The 22,773-nt window shown below is 36.2% G+C and overlaps 2 long non-coding RNA genes and 1 pseudogene across 3 annotated transcripts in view; 2 read left to right on the top strand and 1 right to left on the bottom strand.

The window, feature by feature from the left end:
• Positions 1 to 5,497: 5,497 nt before the first annotated feature.
• Positions 5,498 to 22,773, bottom strand: part of LOC306641225 — a 28,112-nt gene continuing 10,836 nt past the window's right edge. Inside the window, exons 2-3 of the long non-coding RNA XR_013758068.1 lie at positions 17,085 to 17,237; positions 5,498 to 5,836 (exon numbers count right to left, since the gene is read on the bottom strand). This is a non-coding gene — a long non-coding RNA (uncharacterized lncRNA). The remainder of the gene's footprint in view (positions 5,837 to 17,084; positions 17,238 to 22,773) is intronic.
• On the top strand, positions 17,850 to 18,559 carry LOC306641397 (spliceosome-associated protein CWC15 homolog; annotated as a pseudogene). The gene has a single exon. The product of its transcript is annotated as a spliceosome-associated protein CWC15 homolog (transcript).
• On the top strand, positions 21,181 to 21,430 carry LOC306641524. The gene is made up of 2 exons (XR_013758186.1): positions 21,181 to 21,253; positions 21,286 to 21,430. It is a non-coding gene; the product is annotated as an uncharacterized lncRNA (long non-coding RNA).

The raw sequence follows: 22,773 nt of genomic DNA, 5'->3' as shown, positions 1-22,773 counted from the left end.
AAGGGAACAATCCTGCAAGATGATATAACAGTAATAATTATTTATGCCCCAAACATTGGTCAACCTAATTACATAAAACAGATACTACTCCAACTAAAGCCTCTGATAGATCCCAGTACAATATTAGGTGATAACAACACACCCCTCTCACAGATAGTCATTCAAACTCAGTAAAGACTCTTCAAACCTAAAAAATATTATAAAAAAGATCTTAATGGACATCTATAGAATGTTTCCTTCAACAATAGTCAAAAATACTTTCTTTTCACCTGCTCATGAAACCTTCTCCAAAGAAGACCATATTTTAGGTCACAAAACAACATTTATCAGACAACACACACACAAAGAAAACCATATAATTCTAAATATAATGGAATAAAATTAAAAATCAACACCAAAAGCCCTACACAAATTATATAAATATATATAGGCATTGAACAATACACTCTTGAATAATGAATAGGTAATAGAAGAAATCAGGGAAGAAATTAAAAAGCTCCTGGAATCAAATGAGAATAATGACACAACATGCCAGAAGCTCTGGGACACTATACACTATAAAGTCAGCTCTAAAAGGAAATTTATAGCTGTGAGCACATAAGTAAGAAAATCAGAAAGGTCCAACAAACAAACAAACAAACAATCCATCTCAAGGCCCTTGAAAAACAAAACAAACAAGAGCAACAACAACAAAATTCCAAAACCAGTAAAATGAAGGAAATGATTAAGATTAGATTTAAAAATTGGTGTATTTGAGAATAAACATACAAAAAAAAAATGAAGCAAAGAGTTGGTTTTTCAAAAAGATAACCAAGATTGATAAGCCCTAAGGCAAACTAACCAAAAGAAAAAAACACAAATAAATAAAATTAGACAAGGAAAATCACCACAAACACACAGAAATCCAGAGGGTCATTAGAAACTATTTTGGAAACTTATACTCCAATAAAATAGAAAAATCTAGAAGAAATGGAACTGTTTTTAGACACATATTACCTACCAAAATTGAATAAGGATGACACACAAAATTTAAGCAGACCAATAACTAGAAATGAAACAGAAGCAGTAATAAAAAGCCTTCCAATGAAGAAAAGACCTGGACCAGAGAGATTCTCGAATGAATCTACCAGACCTTTCATGAAAAACCAATTCCAGTGGTCCTCAAATTATTCCATAAACAGAAAGGGACTGAACACTTTAAATTCATTCTATAAAGCCAGTATCTCACCCCTACCAAAATCAGATAAAGCACACAAAGGATAAAAAAAACAAAAACAAAAAAAAACTACCAACATCCCCAATAAACTTACATGCAAAAATTATTAATAAAATATTAGCAAATTGTACTTAACAACAGCATGTTAAGATTGTACAACGTGACCAAGTTGGTGTTATCCCAGGGATGGAAGGATGGTATAACATATGCAAATCAACAAATGAAAATTCACCACATAAATACAATTAAGGAGAAAAATCACAGTCATATCAATATATGCAGAGAAAACCTTCAATAAAATTCAGCACTCAATCATGATAAAAACACAGAGGAAACTAAAGATTGAAGGAACCTACTTCAACAGCATATAGGCTATATATGATAAACCCAAAGCTAACATCATAACAAATGGAGGAAAACAAAGCATTTAATTTGAAACCCAGAACAAGACAAGGATGTTCACTCTCAACACTCCTATTCAATACAGTATTAGAAATTTTAGCCAGAGCAATTAGGAAGAGAAGGAAATAAAAGAGATAAAAATAAGAAAGAAAAATTTGTAGATATCATCTATACTTAGAAGGATCCTATACTTAAAAAGCTTCACCAGAAGATTGCTAGAGTCAAAACAAAATCAGTAAAGTTGCAAGTTACAGAATCAATATAAAATCAACAGCTTTCCTATGTATCAGAAATAAATCAGCAAAACAATCAAGTAGCCTCAAAAATTTAAAATACCTAGGATTAAATCTGAAGAGGTGAAAAACCTCTACAATTAAAACTCAGAACATAGAAGAAACCAAAGACGACTTTAGAAGATGGAGCGTCCTCCCATGTTCATGAATTGGCAGAACTGGTATTGTTAAAATGACCATACTACCAAAAGCAACAGACAGATCCAATGCAATGCCCATCAAAATACCAAAAATATTTTTCATAAAACTAGAGAAAAAAAATCCTACAATTCATTTGGAAGAATAAAAGGCCCAGAAGAACCCAGAGCCACAGCAATTCTAAGCCAAAAGAGCAATGCTGGAGGCATCACAATACCTGAATTCAAATTATTCTACAGAGATAAAATACCCAAAACTGCATGGTACTAGTATAAAAACAGGCATATAGACCAAAGGAACAGAATAGAAAACGAGAGACAAACCCATACGTCTTTGACAGAGGTGCCAAAAACACACACTGGAGAAAAGACAACCTTTTTAAAAAAGGATTCTCAGAAAACCAGTTATTCTTCTGTAAAAAAATGAGACTAGACCCTTATCTCTCACCCTGCAAAAAAGTCAACTCAAAATGGATCAAAGACATACAAATAGAACCAGAAATTATGGAACTTCTAAAAGAAAATATAGGCTCAACACTCCAACATTTATAGACATAGGCAATCATTTTCTCCACAGTACCCCAAAGCTCAGGAAATGAGTTAATAAATTAAGATGGCATCAAACTGAAAAGATTCTGCAAAGCAAAAAAGAATGTGAAAAGAAAGCCTACTGAATCATGGAAGAGATTTGCCACCTGGTCCTTAGGGGATTAATATTCAGAATACTTTTAACTCAAAAAACTTAGAACACCAAAAAACAAAACACCCAATTAATAAACATGCAAATGAATTAAACAGACTTTTTTCAAAAGAAGAAACAAAGGATCAACAAATATATGAAAAAAGTGTTCAGTATCTTTAGCAATTAGAGAAATGCAAATCAATTACACTGAGATTTCATCTCCAGGTAGAATAGCAGCCATTAAAAACACAATAATAAATGCTATCTGGCTGATAAGCAGATGATGACACATAATGGGGGGGGAGGCAAGAATGGAGGAAGGAGGGACTGTATAGAGGGACAAGAGGGGTGGGAGGGGTGAGGGGAAGAAAAAAAAAATAACAATGAATCAAAAACTATTACCCTAGGTAAATGTATGATTACAAAAACGGTATGCCTCTACTTCATGTATGGAGAAACAAGATGTATCCCATTTGTTTACAATAAAAGTGAATTTAAAAATAATAATAAATGCCGCAAAGGATTTGGAAAAAAATGAACACATTTACACTGTTGGTGGGATCAGAAATTAGTATATCCATGGAAGTCAACATAGAGGCTTGTCAAAATATTAGGACTAGAATCACTTTATAACGCAGTTAAACCACTACTTCGTATTTACCCTAAAAATTCAGAGTCAGCGCAGTGTAGCAAACTGATGTTTACAGCAGCACAATTCATAATAGCCAAACCAGGGTACGAGCCTAGGTGTTCATCAATGAATTAATGGATAAAGAAAATGTGATATTCTCTCTCTCTCTCTCTCTCTCACACACACATACACACAGATGGAGTTTTATTTATCCATAAAGAAAAAATAAAGTATGTCATTTGCAGGAAAATGGATGACACTTGAGAAAATTGTGTTAAATGAAATGTCAATTCAGAAAGCCAAGGGTAGTTAGTAGGTTTTCTCTCATATGTGGGAGCTAAAGAATAAAAATGAAAAGAAACATGGGGGGACTCTTATTAGAATCAAAGGGACATCAGTATAGTAGAAATATACGAGTGTCTGTATTTATTATATATGATCCAGGGGCAGGGAAGAAGAGAGGGAAGGGAGAAATACTGGGGAATTATACTGGTCAAATTATATGATTTAACTGTGTGCATGTATGAATAAGTAAAAAAAATCCCACCATTAAGTAAAACTATAATGCACCAATTAAAAAGAAAAAAGTACCATAGTAATTTCATTATACAATTCCATAGGAAGAAACCTAAATTTGAAAATATGTTATTATTATTCCTAGACCAAGGTTTTCAAAATGGGGTGAATGAAAGGACAAGCAATAAAGGACTAATTGAATTAGTTTTATTCATGCAGAGAGTTCAAGAGGTGCCATGCACCTAAAAACATTTCTAGGTTCTATCCAGACTGTCTTAAATGAGAAACTGAAAAAGGAAAGCAAAAATAACCTAATCCAATGAGGTCAATAATATTTAAATCAACATTTAAAATCTAGGTTTAATTCTTCAAGGAACTAAACAATGACTTGGCATATGTAAAGTTAAAAGCTCCCAATACATCACTCCACAATGTTACTAGTTTATTTGACATTTTCTTTGTTTTCATGGCTTTGTGGTCTCCATTACATTGTATATTTTGTCTTTTCATTTCTAGTAGGAAAAAAAATCTCAAAAATTCATGTCAATTTCAAAGGTATCAGAAAACAGCTTTAAAACTCAACAACAGCTTTAGGGATTATGGGCTCTCAGCAATGTCCTCAAAATCTTTGTTCTTAGATACTTTAGCAAACATACTTTTAGTCGTAAGAAGAAAATACTGTTCCCCATCCAGGGAACACGGAGAAGAACTTCCAATCTTTCTGACCCCAGGTCTTCCTATGAACCCTGAAAGCCTCCCCTGAAACTCTGGAATATGTGGTACCAGGATGACAGCATTGGAACATCTGCCCTATCACTTGGTGCTTCTTTTACTCTGTTTATAAAGTATAGCTCGCAAACTCTTTATAACAGTGGAAGTTTGGTGAAATAAAATTAGCCAGAGAAATGTAATTTATGCCACTAAAACCAAAAGTCTGGGTGTGCCCTGTTCCCATAGGGAACACAGAACTCAGCCTCCTCCTGGGGGTACGGGCCATCTCCAGTGCAGATCCCCTCTGCACACAAAGCTCCTGTGGTCCTGAACTATCACTTGCAAGCTGTGAGAAAGCTCTAATGCTTTCCAATGCCTCTATTTTCTTTAAGGTTCTGTTATTTATGTAACCAACATGAAGCAAACCACAGTGCTCACAAATGGCCTGGTGAGAGCTGAGGTAACAGTACATGCCCCTGCCCAGGGGAATGGCAAGTTTCATCCTGTAAAATTGACACTCAATGACAGAAATGAAAGTAACGACTATGTACCTCCCAGGTGTGTTTCCCAGTGCAGTGGCATACCTGCTGTCCTCTACCTCAAAGTGCAAAGATGGAGAATTAAAGGAGAATTTTCCCCACCGAGAAATTTTCTTCCCAAGAAAACAAAGGAGAAGAAATGGGCAGACTCACCTCTTCCTGGAGGAGGTTCTGCCAATTCTTCAGGACACGCACCCTGTTCTCCTTGTCCTCATGCTCCAAGTGCTCATTGGGTGGGTGGAAGTAGCCAATGAGGTCCTGCAGACTCAGGCTCACTGACTCAAAGGGCACGTCAGCCAAGGGAGACTTAGCCTTCTTGCTGAGATTCATCCAGGCCCCTGAAATCACAGCAAACAACTTTCTGTCACTGACCCATGATTTAATGTTACTGCTTTTGATTTACAGATAACTTTACAGAGTTATGCATTTCCTCTAACATTGTGAAAGGCATATGGAAGAAAGGGCCTCCTGTCCTCCAGCAACAATGATGAGGAACACATCCATTGGCAACTGCATTGCCACATGTAGGTGCCACGTCATCTTATAGAAGCCCCTGTCAGGAGCCCCTCACCTAGAGGCACAGGATCAATGCTGACAAAACTGGTTATTTAGAAACCAACACACTTCATTTTAAAGTACTGCATACTTTAACGGCTGGAAGCCACATCTTTCCAGATTCATAATTTTGAAATGTGCTTGTAGTTTATTTCTGAAGAGGAATTCTTATACTGTTTAATTTCTAGTAGTTAAAAAATACATTCTGTTGATGTAAATTCAAACCACATGCATGTTGATTGGTAAATAACTTATTAAGGTGCTTTTCTATTATTCAAAATAATTCCTTTTAAATGCTTTCAAATCTAAAAATTAGATTAAGAAAGAAGACTAAGATGCATTTTCTCACCTTTGAAGCAAGACACTAGTGGATAGAAATGTGATAATTTGTTGAGTCTGCTGAGATTTTCAGTTTTAAACCTCAGAGTTTTGAATGTGTTTGGAAAGCACATTAAAACATGATGCTTTTAAATCAAAATTATTGCAAGGTTAAAAATTCATTAAGGAAACACACAAAACAGATACCATAAAGAAATAGGAGAACAGCATTGCTCTAATTGATACAGTAGTATACATTAGTCATGACAATACAATGTGCAAAAATATTCAAATTCTTGATCTCTGCATTGACAAAATTGTATGGCAATATTTTAGCTCCAAGAAATACTTTTGATTAAGGTTTTCTGACTACATCAAAACTCATTTTAGGAGCAATAAATGGCTAATTAGTAAGAATTAGCTTTGCAATTGGTGAGGATTCGGGGAAAAAGGTACACTCATACATTGTTGGTGGGACTGCAGACTGGTGCAACCACTTTGGAAAGAAGTATGGAGATTCCTCAGAAAACTCTACAGTGGACCCACCATTGGACCCCGTTATCCCACTCTTCCGTGTATACGCAAAGGACTTACAATCAGCATACTACAATGATGCAGCCATGTCGATGTTTATAGCAGCTCAATTCACAACAACAAAACTATGGAATCAGTCAAAATGCTGTTCAACAGATGAATGGATAAAGAAAATGTGGTACATATATACAATGGAATGTTACTCAGCACTAAAGAAGAATGAAATCATCGCATTTGCAGGTAAATGGATGGAATTGGAGAAGATCAAGCTAAGTGAAATGAGCCAATCCCAATTAACCAAAGGCTGAACACTTTCTCTGATAAACAGCTGCTGATCCATGGGGGGCAGGAATGAAGGAACTTTGGACTGTACAGAGCTGAGGGATGAGAAGGGTGGAGCACATGGGGTTGGGAAGGACAGTAGATTGAGACAGACATTACCCTAGATACATGTATGAAAAAGTTTTTAAAAAATAAAAATAACCCCACCTGAAGGCCACCACTCCTAGAGAGGCAGCTTCCTTGTGGAGCACCGCATTATCAACCTCCTCCAAGACTTCAGCCTACTGAAGGCTAAGAGGGGATATATATAGAAATCTTCAGGGTCATTGTAAATCAACAGAGGAAATCTGCAATATCTCAGCGGTCCACTGATATCTGAACAACATGAGAAAACAAGGAAAGAAAATGCTGCAAACAAATCTAGATGTTACATCAATAAAACCCAATGACAGCATGGCACAAGAAATGACAGAAAAGGAGTTCAGAATGTACATAATTAAAATGATCAGAGAAGCAAACGAGGAGATGAAAGAGCAAATGCAAGCATTGAATGAGATGAAAGAGCAAATGCAAGCATTGATTGATCGCACCAATCGACAGTTAAAAGAGCAAATACAGGAAGCAAAAGATCATTTCAATAAAGAGTTAGAGATATTGAAAAAAAACCAAACAGAAATCCTTGACATGAAGGAAACAATAAACCAAATTAAGAACTCCATAGAAAGCATATCCAATAGGATAGAACACCTGGAAGACAGAACCTCAGACATTGAAGACAAAATATTTAACCTTGAAAACAAAGCTGAACAAACAGAGAAGATGGTAAGAAATCATGAACAGAATCTACAAGAACTATGGGAAGTCATGAAAAGGCCAAATTTAAGAATTATTGGGATTGAGGAAGGCCTAGAGAAACAAGCCAAAGGAATGAACAACCTATTCAATGAAATAATATCAGAAAATTTCCCAAATCTGAAGAATGAAATGGAAAATCAAGTTCAAGAGGCTTACAGGACTCCAAATACACAAAATTACAACAGACCCACACCAAGGCACATTATAATGAAAATACCTAACATACAAAATAAAGACAGAATTTTAAAGGCTGTGAGAGAAAAGAACCAAATTACATTCAGGGGGAAACCAATACGCATATCAGCAGATTTTTCAATCCAGACCCTAAAAGCTAGAAGGTCCTGGAACAACATTTTTCAAGCCCTGAAAGAAAATGGATGCCAACCAAGAATCTTATACCCAGCAAAACTTACCTTCAAATTTGACGATGAAATAAAATCCTTCCATGATAAACAAAAGCTAAAAGAATTTACAAAAAGAAAGCCAGCATTACAGAACATTCTCAACAAAATATTCCATGAGGAAGAGATGAAAAACAAAGAAGCAAATCAGCAAAGGGAGGAATTATCCTAAAGGAATTGTCAAATAAAGGAGGAGCCAAGTTGTGTCAAACAAATAAATAAACAAAATTTTAAAAATGAACCAAATGACCGGGAAACCAAATCATTTCTCTATAATAACCCTGAATGTTAATGGCCTGAATTCATCAATCAAAAGACATAGACTGGCAGACTGGATTAAAAAGAAAGATCCAACAATATGTTGCCTGCAAGAGACTCACCTCATAGAAAAAGATACCCATAGATTAAAGGTGAAAGGATGGGGAAAAACATCATGCACATGGACTCAGCAAAAAAGCTGGAGTATCCATCCTCATTTCCGATAATGTGGACTTCAAGCCAAAGTTAGAAGGGATAAAGAAGGTCATTTCATACTGCTTAAGGGAAGCATAAATCAGCAAGATATAACAATCATAAACATCTATGCCCCAAACAGTGGCTCATCTATGTATGTCAAATTCTTCTCAATTTCAGAAACCAAATAGACCACAACACAATAACACTAGGTGATTTTAACACGCCGCTCTCACCACTGGACAGATCTTCCAGACAAAAATTGAACAAAGAAACCATAGATCTCAACAACACAATCAATAATTTAGACTTAACGGACATTTATAGAATATTCCATCCAACCAAGAGTGAATACACTTTCTTCTCAGCAGCACATGGATCCTTCTCTAAAATAGACCATATATTATGCCACAAAGCTAATGTTAGCAAATACAAGAAGATAGAGACACTAGCATGTATTCTATCAGATCATAATGGATTGAAGTTAGAAATAAATGAAAGAGTAAAACACAGAAACTATTCCAACATCTGGAGATTAAACAATATGCTATTATATGATGAATGGATAACAGAAGATATTAGGAAGGAAATTAAAAAATTCTTAGAGGTAAATGAGAACAAAGAAACATCATATCAAAATCTCTGGGACACTATGAAAGCAGTACTTAGAGGGAAATTTATTTCATGGAGCGCATTTAATAAAAGAAGTAAAACTCAACAAATAAACAACCTAACACTACAGCTCAAAGCCTTAGAAAAAGAAGAACAGAACAGCACCAAAAGTAGTAGAAGACAGGAAATAGTTAAACTCAGAGCTGAAATCAATGAAATTGAAACAAAAGAAACAATACAAAAAATTGACAAAATAAATAGTTGGTTCTTCGAAAAAATAAACAAAATTGATAAACCTTTAGCCACACTAACAAAGAGAAGACGAGAGAAAACCCAAATCACTAAAATTCGGAATGAACAAGGAAATATCACAACAGACAGGATGGAAATACAAAACATAATTAGAAGCTATTTTGAAAATCTATACTCCAACAAAATAGAAAATTTCGAAGACATCAACAGGTTTATAGAGACATATGAATTGCCTAAACTGAATGAGGAGGACATAAACAATTTAAATAGACCAATTTCAAGTACTGAAATAGAAGAAGTCATCAAAAGCCTACCAACAAAGAAAAGTCCGGGACCAGATGGGTTCTCAGCCGAGTTCTACAAAACCTTTAAGGAAGAGCTCATTCCAATACTTCTCAAAGTATTCCATAAAATAGAAGAGGAGGGAACCCTCCCAAACTCATTCTATGAAGCCAATATCACACTGATACCTAAACCAGACAGAGACTCATCAAGGAAAGAAAATTTCAGACCAATATCCTTAATGAACATCGACGCAAAAATTCTCAACAAAATTTTAGCAAATCGCATACAAAAACATATTAAAAAGATAGTGCACCATGATCAAGTGGGTTTCATCCCAGGGATGCAAGGTTGGTTCAACATCAGGAAATCAATAAACGTAATTCACCATATTAATAGACTTAAAGTCAAGAATCACATGATTATTTCAATCGATGCAGAAAAAGCATTTGATAAAATACAGCACCCCTTTATGCTCAAAACACTAGAAAAAATAGGGATAGTGGGAACATTCCTTAATATTGTAAAGGCCATTTATGCTAAGCCCATGGCTAATATCATTCTAAATGGTGAAAAACTGAAAGCATTCCCCCTAAAAACTGGAACAAGGCAGGGATGCCCTCTTTCACCACTTCTATTCAACATCGTTCTTGAGACTCTGGCCAGAGCAATTAGACAAACCAAAGAAATTAAAGGGATACGAATTGGAAAAGAAGAACTCAAACTATCCCTGTTCGCTGATGACATGATTATATATTTAGAGGAACCTGGAAATTCCACCAGAAGACTCTTAGAACTCATAAGTGATTTCAGTAAAGTAGCAGGTTACAAGATCAATGCCCATAAATCCAACGCATTTTTATACATAAGTGATGAATCTTCAGAAAGAGAAATTAGGAAAACTACCCCATTCACAATAGCCTCGAAAAAAATAAAATACTTGGGAATCAATCTCACAAAAGAGGTGAAAGACCTCTACAATGAGAGCTATACAACACTAAAGAAAGAAATTAAAGAACACCTTAGAAGATGGAAAGATCTTCCATGTTCTTGGAGAGGAAGAATTAATATTGTCAAAATGGCCATACTACCTAAAGTGCTATACAAATTCAATGCAATTCCAATTAAAATCCCAATGACGTACCTTACAGAAATAGAGCAGGCAATTATGAAATTCATCTGGAAGAATAAGAAACCCAGAATAGCTAAAGCAATCCTTAGCAGGAAGAGTGAAACAGGGGGTATTGCAATACCAGATCTTCAACTCTACTACAAAGCAATAGTAACAAAAACGGCATGGTATTGGTACCAAAATAGAAAGGTAGATCAATGGTACAGAATAGAGGACACGGACACAAACCCAAATAAATACAATTTTCTCATACTAGACAAAGGGGCCAAAAATATGCAATGGAGAAAAGATAGCCTCTTCAACAAATGGTGCTGGGAGAATTGGAAATCCATATGCAACAGAATGAAACTAAACCCATATCTCTCATCATGCACGAAACTAAACTCAAAATGGATTAAGGACCTCGGAATCAGACCAGAGACCCTGCAGATTATAGAAGAAAAAGTAGGTCCAAATCTTCACCTTGTTGGTCTAGGATCAGACTTCCTTAACAGGACTCCCATAGCACAAGAAATAAAAGCTAGAATCAACCACTGGGATAGATTCAAACTAAAAAGCTTTCTCTCAGCAAAGGAAACTATCAGCAATGCGAAGAAAGAGCCTACAGAGTGGGAGAATATCTTTGCCAATCATACTTCAGATAGAGCATTAATCTCCAGAATCTATAAAGAACTCAAAAAACTCTACTCCAAGAATTCAAACAGTCCAGTCAACAAATGGGCTAAGGAAATGAATAGACACTTCACAGAAGAAGATCTACAAGCAATCAACAAACATATGGAAAAATGTTCAACATCTCTAGTAATAAGAGAAATGCAAATCAAAACCACCCTAAGATTCCATCTCACCCCAATTAGAATGGCGATTATCAAGAATACGAGCAACAACAGGTGTTGGCGAGGATGTGGGGAGAAAGGTACACTCATACACTGCTGGTGGGGCTGCAAATTAGTGCAGCCACTCTGGAAAGCAGTGTGGAGATTCCTTAGAAAACTTGGAATGGAACCACCATTTGACCCAGCTATCCCACTCCTTGGCCTATACCCAAAGGACTTAAAATCTGCATACTACAGAAATACAGCCACATCAATGTTCATAGCTGCTCAATTCACAATAGCCAGACTGTGGAACCAACCTAGATGCCCTTCAATTGATGAGTGGATAAAGAAACTGTGGTATATATATACTATGGAATATTACTCAGCCATAAAGAATGATAAAATTATGACATTTGCAGGCAAATGGATGAAATTGGAGGATATCATGCTAAGTGAGATAAGCCAATCTCAAAAAGCCAAAGGACGAATGATATCGCTAATAAGTGGAGGTTGACACATAATGGGGGGGAGGGAAGGGTTAGAGTTAGGGTTAGGGAGGGGGGCAAGTATGGAGGAAGGAACTACTGTATAGAGGGTAAAGAGGGGTGGGAGGGGTGGGGGGAAGGGAAAAAATAACAGAATGAATCAAACAACATTGCTCTATGTAAATTTATGATTACACAAATGGTATGCCTTTACGCCATGTACAAGCAGAGAAACAACATGTATCCCATTTGTTTACAATAAAATAAATAAATAAATAAAAAAAAATAAAAATAAAAATAAAAAAATAAGAATTAGCTTTGAACTTTATGCTCAAAAACATTTAAAATGTATCATGGTTTACATGAAGATAACTTATTTTAGAATACCAAACTTCCCCTTCATCAGTCCATAAAAATAATAGAACGGCAACTATTCTACAGTTTTTGAGTGAAATCTCATTAATTTTGTCAAAAGAATTCATCTACTCCTGAGTTTCATCATTTCTATAGATTTTTCTATTTATTATAAGAAGTACCATATAGAATAATACAATTAATGTAAGTAATACAAATACAATACAATATGAAAATGACACCGACTCACCTCTAAGTCTCTAAGCCTTACTCCATAAAATGAAGTTTAAGGTTTAAATGAGGCAGAGAAATGGGACAAAAACACTAGGGATTCTATCAAGCTGCATGTTATGCACATTCTTCAAATCACATAAAAGCCCTCCCAACACACACACACACACACACCCCGAGTGGTTTATGAAAGAAGCAGATAATGATTAAGTGGATAAAAATATTGGGTAGGGAAAAACTTTCTTACATTAGAAAGCCAAAATGGTTTATAAATTTAGCTACCCTTCTGAGAAAATATTGTGGGAAGTATTTGCAATTTATAGATGATGATAATAACATAAAAGATCACTAAAAGCCTCTTAGAAATATTAATAGAATAAATCAACAAAAATGGAGAAATACAATCAACATAAAACATATTCATTCCCAAAATTTACAAAGGCAAATTTTAAAAAACCAGATATGTGTGCAAATTCGTAAAAATATATACCTTACTTTTAACATCTTATGTATACTGATTTATCTGTATATATAAAACCTGGATATTTCAAGAAAATTTTCCTCTCATCAAATTTGCAAATTTCAGGAGAGAGGTAGCCATCCTGTACAGGTCACATGGTGTACTGATATAATGTTATCAGAAAACACATTGGTCACCAGGTTTGATTATTGTGTGAATATGCAACTGTTTCAATCATTAGGTGGAAAAATCAGTTATTACAAGGGCCACTGTTTTTTTTAATGTAGCGCAAAACTCATCAAGCATCTAGGCTTCATTATTCCTCTGAAAAGGAAAGTCACCCAGTCTAGCACAAAAACAATTTGCAGAGAAATCCAGACCTGTACCTCTCAATTACAAATTACATGTACAACTTCTAAAAGCACATTCCTTTATCCTTCATTTAAATGAGAGCTTTAAAGATAAAAGGGATTAATAATCTAGAAACAAAGTACTATGAAGGATGAATACACAAAATTTGATTCTTTGAGAAGATAAATAAAATAGCAAAACTGAAGATGAGAAAATAACAATATAATACTGTGCAATTCTACAGCAGGACAAAATAAATAAAAGATGGCAACAACTGGGTATTCCAGAGGAAAAGGATGGATTCATAGCATATCACAATGCCCTAGGATGAGCTGTTACAATGCCATATCAGCTTCCACAATCAGAGTGCCTGAGTGGAAACCACAGAGGGAACTAGACAGTAAAGAGAATTAGAATGCAAACTCTAAAACTGACAGGATATTAGGCAAGAGAGTCAGAGAAGAATGAGTCAAACGTGACTGCTTTGGGAAAAATAGATGAAGAGGTACCAAATATTCATAGTTCTTCAGTCAGTATTTTCATTTATAGGAATCCATCCTAGAAAAATAAAAAAGTGCATAAAACTTGTGCCCCAGAATGTTAGAGCAATAGTAGTGCTTCTCCAATTGGTTTTGATAATAAAAGAAACCTATCCATCATAATGCAGAAAATAATATGGGGCTTACTTTTTCAAAGTTAAACAACAAAAGAAAAGTCTTATTCTCAAATTCCTATGCACTATCCCTTTTGATCCATCTCAAGTACTTGAAGTTAAGATGGTACATCTCTCCAACAGCTGTTGTATAAGCATGTACCAACATGTGGAAGGATTTCTTTTCTATTAAAATAAGATTTGAAATACCCATATTACATTACAACTTGCTTTCATTCCACAGTATTTTCATGGATATCTTTCCTTATCAATATATTCTGGCAGCTAATTCCAGTTAATGATATAACAATTTTGTTAAATATTTGAATCTTCTCTAGTTTTGGGTTATGACAAAGAATGATAAAATTAATCTGCCCATGCATTTCTTCCTACATGTTTTACTTTATTTATGTAAGATAAAAACCACGTATCATATTTGAAAAAAAGCCTAGTCTCTCAAAGGCTATCTATAGCAAGAATATTTTGAAGTGTGTTAATATACCCTTCTCTCTTGTATTTGTATTTGTATTTATAGAACCTAGCTCCTGTTTTTCCAAAGGTATCCATTTTCATCAGGGAGGATTCAGATTATACTAGAAAAAAATGAAGAAAGATGAACTCAGTATTCAACTTTTTACAGCAAAAGAAGAATTTTGGGAGGCCACAGCTGGACGGTATCATCGTGCGGCAACTGAGAGTCCATGGAGAGGAGGGGTGGCACTTCGGTTGTCTGACACCCTGAGAGGACAAGAACACACCTCTGGGCTCCTATGACAGCCCTTTCATCCTGGGATGAATGAATGTACCAGCCTGCCCAGGAGTCCAGGCTGGGAACTATAGACTGGTCCCACCCTGGCTGGGTGTGTGGGGGCAGAGATAACTGTGTATTCACTCTCTGTGGGTTAGATATTTTCTTTCTGGACTGGGGTGCTATCTGAATAAACTAGCAAAATCTCACCACTCTTAGGCTGAGGAACAATGCCCCTGGGGTAAGGATTTCCTAGCAATATCAACTGTGCTTTCCTATTACTAAAATAACGAGAAACTTGGCCCCACACTCCTGTCTACCTCCAATCCACTGAAGCACCATATTGGAGATGCCCTGAATGGGCCTGCAGGGAAAATACAGATGCATATCCCTTTTGCGGTTGCCCACTGCACTCCACCAACTTCACCCTGGAAAATAAAGACCTACACAGGTCATCTTTTCTAGAGACCTCCAGTGAACTCAGAATGAGAGGCATCTTCTGGCACCCTGAGGGCTCCAGAGAAGGAGAAGTAAGAGAAAAGCACAAGTGAAGGGCAAGCGGGCTGCCATCTTTTCAGAGTTACTTCTGGTCTCCCCACGACTTACCCATCTTTTACTATTACTTATGAGAGTTAACATACATGTACCAACACATATAAATCTACAAATGACTATATGAACCGTAGAAACAAGCTAGGTGTACAATAAAGGATAATAAATTGTACAACATACCTACACATTTAAGTAGTATGGGGTCATCAAAAATATGAAACAGAAAAATATCAATTATAAAATGTCAAATGAAGAAAGTAGGATATAAAACTACATTTTATAAATGTGCATGAATTCAAAATAAAAAACACCAATACTTTCATAATTATAGATTTCTTAGAACAATGCATTTTTCTGTATTTTCTAACACAAACTTGCATTGCTTTCAAAATTAGAACAAACGAAATACTATTAAAAGACTAATATGTATGTTGAACATAAGCAATCATAAATGACCAAGTCTTGTTCGTTATAATTAACATGTTTTCTTCTAAGTTTAATATTAATATGAAATAAATTATGAAGAGTTTAGTAAAACAACTTTCCCTAATCAGCAAAATTAATGTTTTCTCTTGTCTGCACCCATGGGAGACCTCTGTACCACACAGATTAATGTACAAAAAAAAAAAAAAACACACACACACACACAAGTTCCATAGAAAACCCCCAAATGTCAATAAATATTTAATTTATGCTATCAACCCTATGCCATGAAAAGATGCAATTATAAGATCAATAAAATGTAATTGAACTTGGAAAAATTGTATTTATTTATTCTCACAAAATACTTAGAAAATAATTACCTAACATGTAGATCTCTACAAAGAGGAGAAGTATAAAAATAAAATCTAATCCAAAATCTTACAAGAAACGTTTTAGGAAATAGAATCCTACTAACCCAAACCTTGACCTAATATGTCATACACAGGACTTTTTTATCTTTTCCTCATCCTGTAACTCTACTATCATAGAGGCAACTTGAATGCAGGCATAATTCAAAACATGCAGAAGGAGGATAGAATTCTTAGTTTTCTATTAGTGCAACAGAAGTAAGTTAAAAAGGCAGGTGCAGGAGCTGGGCAGCATTCTGAAGGTGCCTGTGCAAACTAATCTCAGAAACACAAAAGCAAATCCTTAGTTATGACAGGAGCATGAAGTCTTAAACTAGCCAGCAGCTCAGTATTATTCCTATCATTGTGCCAAATTTCAACACTTTCATTACAGACATAATCATGCAATTATCATAAAATGATCCAAAGGAGCTCAGAAGAAAAGTTTGCATAGAAAATTAGAGAAGTAATGTACATTAGAGAAAAATTCTACTATGCTCCATCTTCATGATGTTATGCAATGTGACAAGGTTTGTGATAACTGTCATTGCACATGCCTGGGAAACCAGGAAGGAGCCTGATGGGTGGGTGGTATCCAAGTAACCAAAGAACTATACACACAGAGAAACTTCTGGGTGGGTTTCAGCACTTCAGGAAATTGAGGTAATGGAGAAGAAAGAATGGAAGAGAAATTGGAAATTTAGAAACACATGGAAAACCTGTCAGCCTTTTTACATGTGTTTCTAACATCAAAGAAAATGAGATTTACAGGGAGTCCAAAATTTTATTTTCCTCCTTACCTTAGAAGACCAGAAGGTAAATAGTTGATTTTACATCTGCCTTTTCTTGTCCATGAGTAGAAGGCTTTTCTCTTCCATGAGACTTAAGTATTTTCCTGTTGTGATGTGGCATAGTTGGACAGCTGGCCCCATCTTATGTTGCTCCCACTCCACCTAAGGAAACAGCAGAACTTGGTCCAACAGCATCATAGGAGCAGCAGAAATTAAAACATGTGGGTTGCACTATATTAAATACAAGTGTACACATATATAATTAAGCTGCCATCTTTATAACACATGAGAAAAAGGAAATACACCTATATACTATACCTATTTCTAAATTTTCTGAATTGCGAAGTTTTGTAAAAACCATGAGTTTACTCCATCTGCTCCAGTCTACTGCTTCCTTTTCCACTGGATGAAAAAAAGAATAATGTACACCAGGAGCAGAGGATTCTGGGGGCCAAGAGTGGCAAGGGTTTCTGTGTGATCTCTAGAGGGTGTTCATCAGACCTGGCCAAAGTGAGCTATGAGAGGCTAATACCTTATCTTCCTTATGCAGGTGGGACAGGAAAGGAAAGCCAGGGTCAGAGTCAGCAGCACGTGGAGCACCAGAGCTGTGGGCAGGGTGGGGCCTGTGGAGCTCTCTGAGTGCCATGGAGAAAACTGCAAGAAGGGAGCTTTGCCTATATATAGCTTAAGTGGGCCCGGGTCCTCTCACCCACAAATCCCGCACCAGAGCAAAGACGAGAGTTCCTCGTGAACATCCAAGGGCACACTCCCGGAATACCAAATCACGAGGTGTGCTGGACCAAGCAGCAGAAAACCCTGTTTCTCCCTCTCTGGACACAGCCTGTACCCTTTATGAAAATCAAGAGACAGCATAAAAGATGACATGGCAGCCAGGCTGACTTTTGAACCTGCAAGAGGTGGAAGAGGAAAAGAAGAAGGTGATTTGAGCCAACTCTCAAAGCAGTATTCAAGCAGAGATCTTCCCTCTTATACAAAGATAAATCACAGACAGACTACTCAGGATGCCCCTAAAAGAGGTTCCTAACACCTGACTCCAGGAGGGACTCAAGAAAAAGAAAGCTGCTTGCAAGGGATAAAAAATAGGGTTCATCCAACCTTAGAACAATCAAGATCCTCTTCAGTGTCAAAGAAGCCTCTGTAGATCAGTTTCCTGCTGCCAAACTCGATGCAGATGATTCTTCAACAGATGAGGAAGATGAAGATTTTTGAAGAGAAGAGTGATGGTGTTGATACTGCTGTTCTTGCAGAACTGGGGGGGGGGGGGGGGGGGGGAAGAAAGGGCAGAAGAGCCTGCAGGCCAGGAAGGAACAAGAACAAAAAACTGAAGAGAAAATTCATATGGAGAACATTCCGAGTGGAAATCCTCTTCTTAATGTCACTGGCCCATCCCAGCTTCAAGAAATTTCAAAATTCAAAGAAGGTGGGCTGATGATACTGTGTTGGAGAACTGCGCAAAATGTTAAGATGATCAAAAGAAAGACAAAAGGGTGGTAAATGATACCCTGCCATCTGAATTTCACAAAAGGTCATGGAAAAAGTATATTTAGTAATACAGTATTGTGTGCTTAATTAAATACTGTAAAAGGTTAAAAAAAAGTATGCCTGAAATTTTTTTTTTTTGCAGTGCTGGGGATGGAACCCAGGGCCTTGTGCTTGCAAGACAAGCACTCGACCAACTGAGCTATTTCCCTAGCCCAAAATTTTACCTTTAAACTCAATATTTATCAAGTTTTAATATTTAGGTGGATTTGATCAACTGTATATTCATAGTCAATGAAGTAATATTATTATCATTAATAATTAACACTAAAAGAAAAACTTCAAATTATAAACTAAGAAATTATATAAATGTATAAAAACATTTTGTTGCAAAGGGTATGGTGAGGAGGAAAAGTCTTCCAGCACAAAAATATACTACCTTGGGTTAGCATTCTATAATGAGAGGGTAACTGAAATGAGAAGAGGATTCATACACATTGGTTTTTCTTACTGTTAAATGAGATAAGGTCAAATATTTTTAAAATGAAGTGAGAATGAAATCACAACAGCAGTTTCCAATGAATACTTTGAAAGGAGTGGTGGTGCCATTGTAAAATGTCACTCCTTTAGTACACTGGAAATTAACTTCCATGAACCTATCTAAACTAAACACGGAAAAATTCCTGTCCACCTTCCAATGTTCAAAAGAGGTACAAATGTCTACAAAATTACCATGTGGGATATCTAACCAAAACCAACAAAAGACCCCGAAACTATTTTAATCGTCATTCCACAGGCTCTAATCTCACAGGAAAAAAAATCTATAAAGGCAGCAATTGGAGGAAGATACTGCCCATGGGGAGGAAGAGCCCCTGGGGACTGTGATCCTCAGTACTTTCCTCAGAGTGTGATACACCTTAACTTGACGGGCTGGGGTTGTGGCTCAACGGCAGAGCACTCAACTAGTACCTGTGAGGCCCTGTGTTTGATCCTCAGCACCACATAAAAAGAAAGGTATTGTACCCATTAACAACTAAAAATATATATATATATATATATATATATAATTTTTAAAAACGAATGGTTTTCAAAGGACTGAACCTTCTAATTTTTAAAAAAAGTTCTGATACTTTAATTCTATTTAACACAGCTCAACACCACACCTTTATCATACTGTATTTAAAGGACTTAAAGGCAATCTTCAGACAGCCTTTGAACTGACCAGAACTGTGTATGTCTTTATCAATTCTTATTAGTATAATGAGTATTTGTGACTTTTATTACAGTCTAGATTTCTTACTCAGCTATTGAGCTCTCTGTAAATAAAGACAGTGACCACCAGACACACCTCTTGTCCTGCCACTCAGGCTGTTTCTTGTTGCACAGGAGCCTGGGTCTGGGTTGAGACATTCTACTTATGAAACTCTCAGCATCTCTAGTCTCCAGAGGGACCAGAGAAAACACTGCTTTCATAGTGAACAGTTCAGGTGAAACAAAAAGGGTCTATTTTCACTCTTGCCATGTTACATTCTTTGGACTCTTTTTCAAGTGAATTAAAAGAGCAACACAAATGGGACAGCTTGAGAGTAAACGGACATACTTTTTGACAGAAGAAAACATAGATGGAAATAAAAATGGCCAAAATAACAATAAACACTGACTTAAGCATATTCCCTAATTTCTTCCATCCAATCTCATTTGTTGTTTTTTCCTTCCATCCTGCAAAGAGTAGATTCACCTTATTCTTCTAACTTATGTCCACCAGGGAGAGCACCCCACAGACACACTCCCTTTAATCCTTATGGCATAAAATCATTTTACCAAACTTTCTCATCTCAGTCAAAACATCTCAGAATTTTCACTAACAGGAATTAAACCTGAGAAATATAAAAATAGTTACTGATTAACATTTAATGGTATCTTTGAAAGTGGAGTTCTGTGATGAAACTCAGTTTGCTGCTCTGCATGCAGGTGAGGGTCTGCACAAGTTGCAACACTTCTCTTGGCTGCAGAGGCCTGCATCTCCACCTCCTAATGTCGGTCCATCCCATCAAGCGCTGCACATCCATTTCTCCTTCTTTCTGAATTCTTGTCTTATGAAGTTGAAGAATTTACTCTGCAGAGCGGAACCCTAGCATTGTAACACCAGACTCCATGGCACGTTTCCCTCATTAGGTCACTCTGCTAGGGGTTTATATAGATCTTGGTTCACTGCTTTTGGTCCAGATTTATGCTAATTAGGACTTGGACCATACTAACTGCTATTGGTCAGTTCTTTTGCTTTTTCTTTGTTTTTTTTTTAGTACTTATAGATTTATGCATAGCAGCCCAAAGCTGAAAATAACCCAACCTTAATCAACACATGAGCAAACGTGCTGGGATATAGCTCAGGGTCAAAGCACTTGCCTCGGAGTGGCCAAGCTCTGGCAAATTTTATCAATACATAAACCCATATTGATGGAGAGACACCCAACTCAACTAAGCTCTCTGTTCTTAGCTTACTACTAAATTCACCTTAGGCTTTGAGATTTCATAAAAGCTATCATGAATATTGTTCTAGAAAACAAAAAATGTAGCCCACTGCTTTTCACCTTATAGGCTACACCCTTGGCCTAACATTTTTATGTATAATTCTTGTGCTTGCTCAAAGGCCTTGTTAGGATTTGCTGAAGATGGCGGTATATAGATTGATATTGCAAAAGGTGGTAAGGTTTATCAATTATAGAACAGGATCCTCTGGAGGAATGTAAGGCACCACCAAGTCCTTTGAGTTTTAAGCAGTTGCTAGTAGATATCTATGGTAGACAGTCTTGTTAACTGAATATTTATGTTTAGGGCTAAGCATAGTGAGGTATCTCATCCCAGTTTGGGACTTAGCTATAGTGAATTCAGGTGTTCTAAGACTACTTTCTTATGTTATTTTTATTATGATTAAGGCTTTCTACAGCTCAGAGCTCAGTCTTATTTAATGATTATCTTAATCACACTTTATATCACATTGTATTAACTAGGTTTCATTATATGACTGCTGTGGTGGGCACAAAATTTACCAGTCCTGTTGTAGTATAACAGTCTAACTTTCATTTATATGTCAATTTTAATCATTGCTGCATGTGTGAGCAATCACTGGGGTGTAGTTAAGCAAAGCCTTGTGAGCTACTTCTTATTAGTGAACTTAATACCTGCACCTATTGATCATATCTTGATATAGAGGGCATTCTCACTGGGGGCAGAGATGCTTGCATATATAAATTTACTATAAGCTAATAAAGAGATCAGGACCAAACCTTTGTGTTTATGAAGTATACTCATCTAAGCATTGTCAGTGTTTAAGCTACATCAACTGATTATAAACTTATATAACTGTGCATTGACTTGAAATAAGACATATCTTACATAGGGTGGGTAAAATAAAGTACTATGTAAGTATTATGTTAATTAGTAAGGGTATAGGAAGATTTCTAGTTGCTTGTGTTCATTAGCGGGACTTTAGTATAAAAGAAGATTAAATTTTTATATATTAGTACGGACATCCTGGGATAAAAGTTAATAAATTTTAGATCACATAAGAACAACATTATCCAGGGGTAGGGATAAGGGGCCAAACATTGTGTAGGTAATGTGAGGGGTTCTCGTGAAATTCTGTACTTTTTTTCTGTCCACCAAGCATAACCATATTAACACCCTATGGTTAATATGCTAAATGAGAATACTGACATTAAAGTCCAGCTACAACTGAATTGATTGTGTCAAGGCTGACAGCCAGTGGTGAGTGGAAGCATACCTAAAAAATAAAAACCATTAAAGGCATGAGAGTTCTGTTGGATCACCTTCAAATATGACACTAATCCATTGTGATGCCTTATTTAAGGGGAACTTGAGAGTGAGTTATAAGTTATGCCCCTGAGGTAGGAACCAAATGCCAGATAACATTTCAGATTAGCTAACCCCGAGTTTCATGGGATCAGAGCAAGAAGAGGGACACATACTGGGCTGGCTGATGGTTTCATGGAGGACAGTGGACTAAGAGACCTCTGCTGGAAGGGACTATCCATTTGGACTGTGAAAAAACTATGACCGAAATGGGATATGTGCCGCCAGTAAATTGGATGTGCTGTACAATACTAGAATTTGTGTCAGTGAAGAATATCCATATCCTCAAAGAATTAGCTATGTGGGATAATTAATATGATGTTTT

Source organism: Sciurus vulgaris (assembly GCF_902686455.1).
Source record: "Sciurus vulgaris genome assembly, chromosome: 12".
NCBI classification, from domain to species: Eukaryota; Metazoa; Chordata; class Mammalia; order Rodentia; family Sciuridae; genus Sciurus; species Sciurus vulgaris.
Note: the sequence above shows the minus strand (reverse complement) of the source record. Positions and strands in the feature narration are given on the sequence as shown.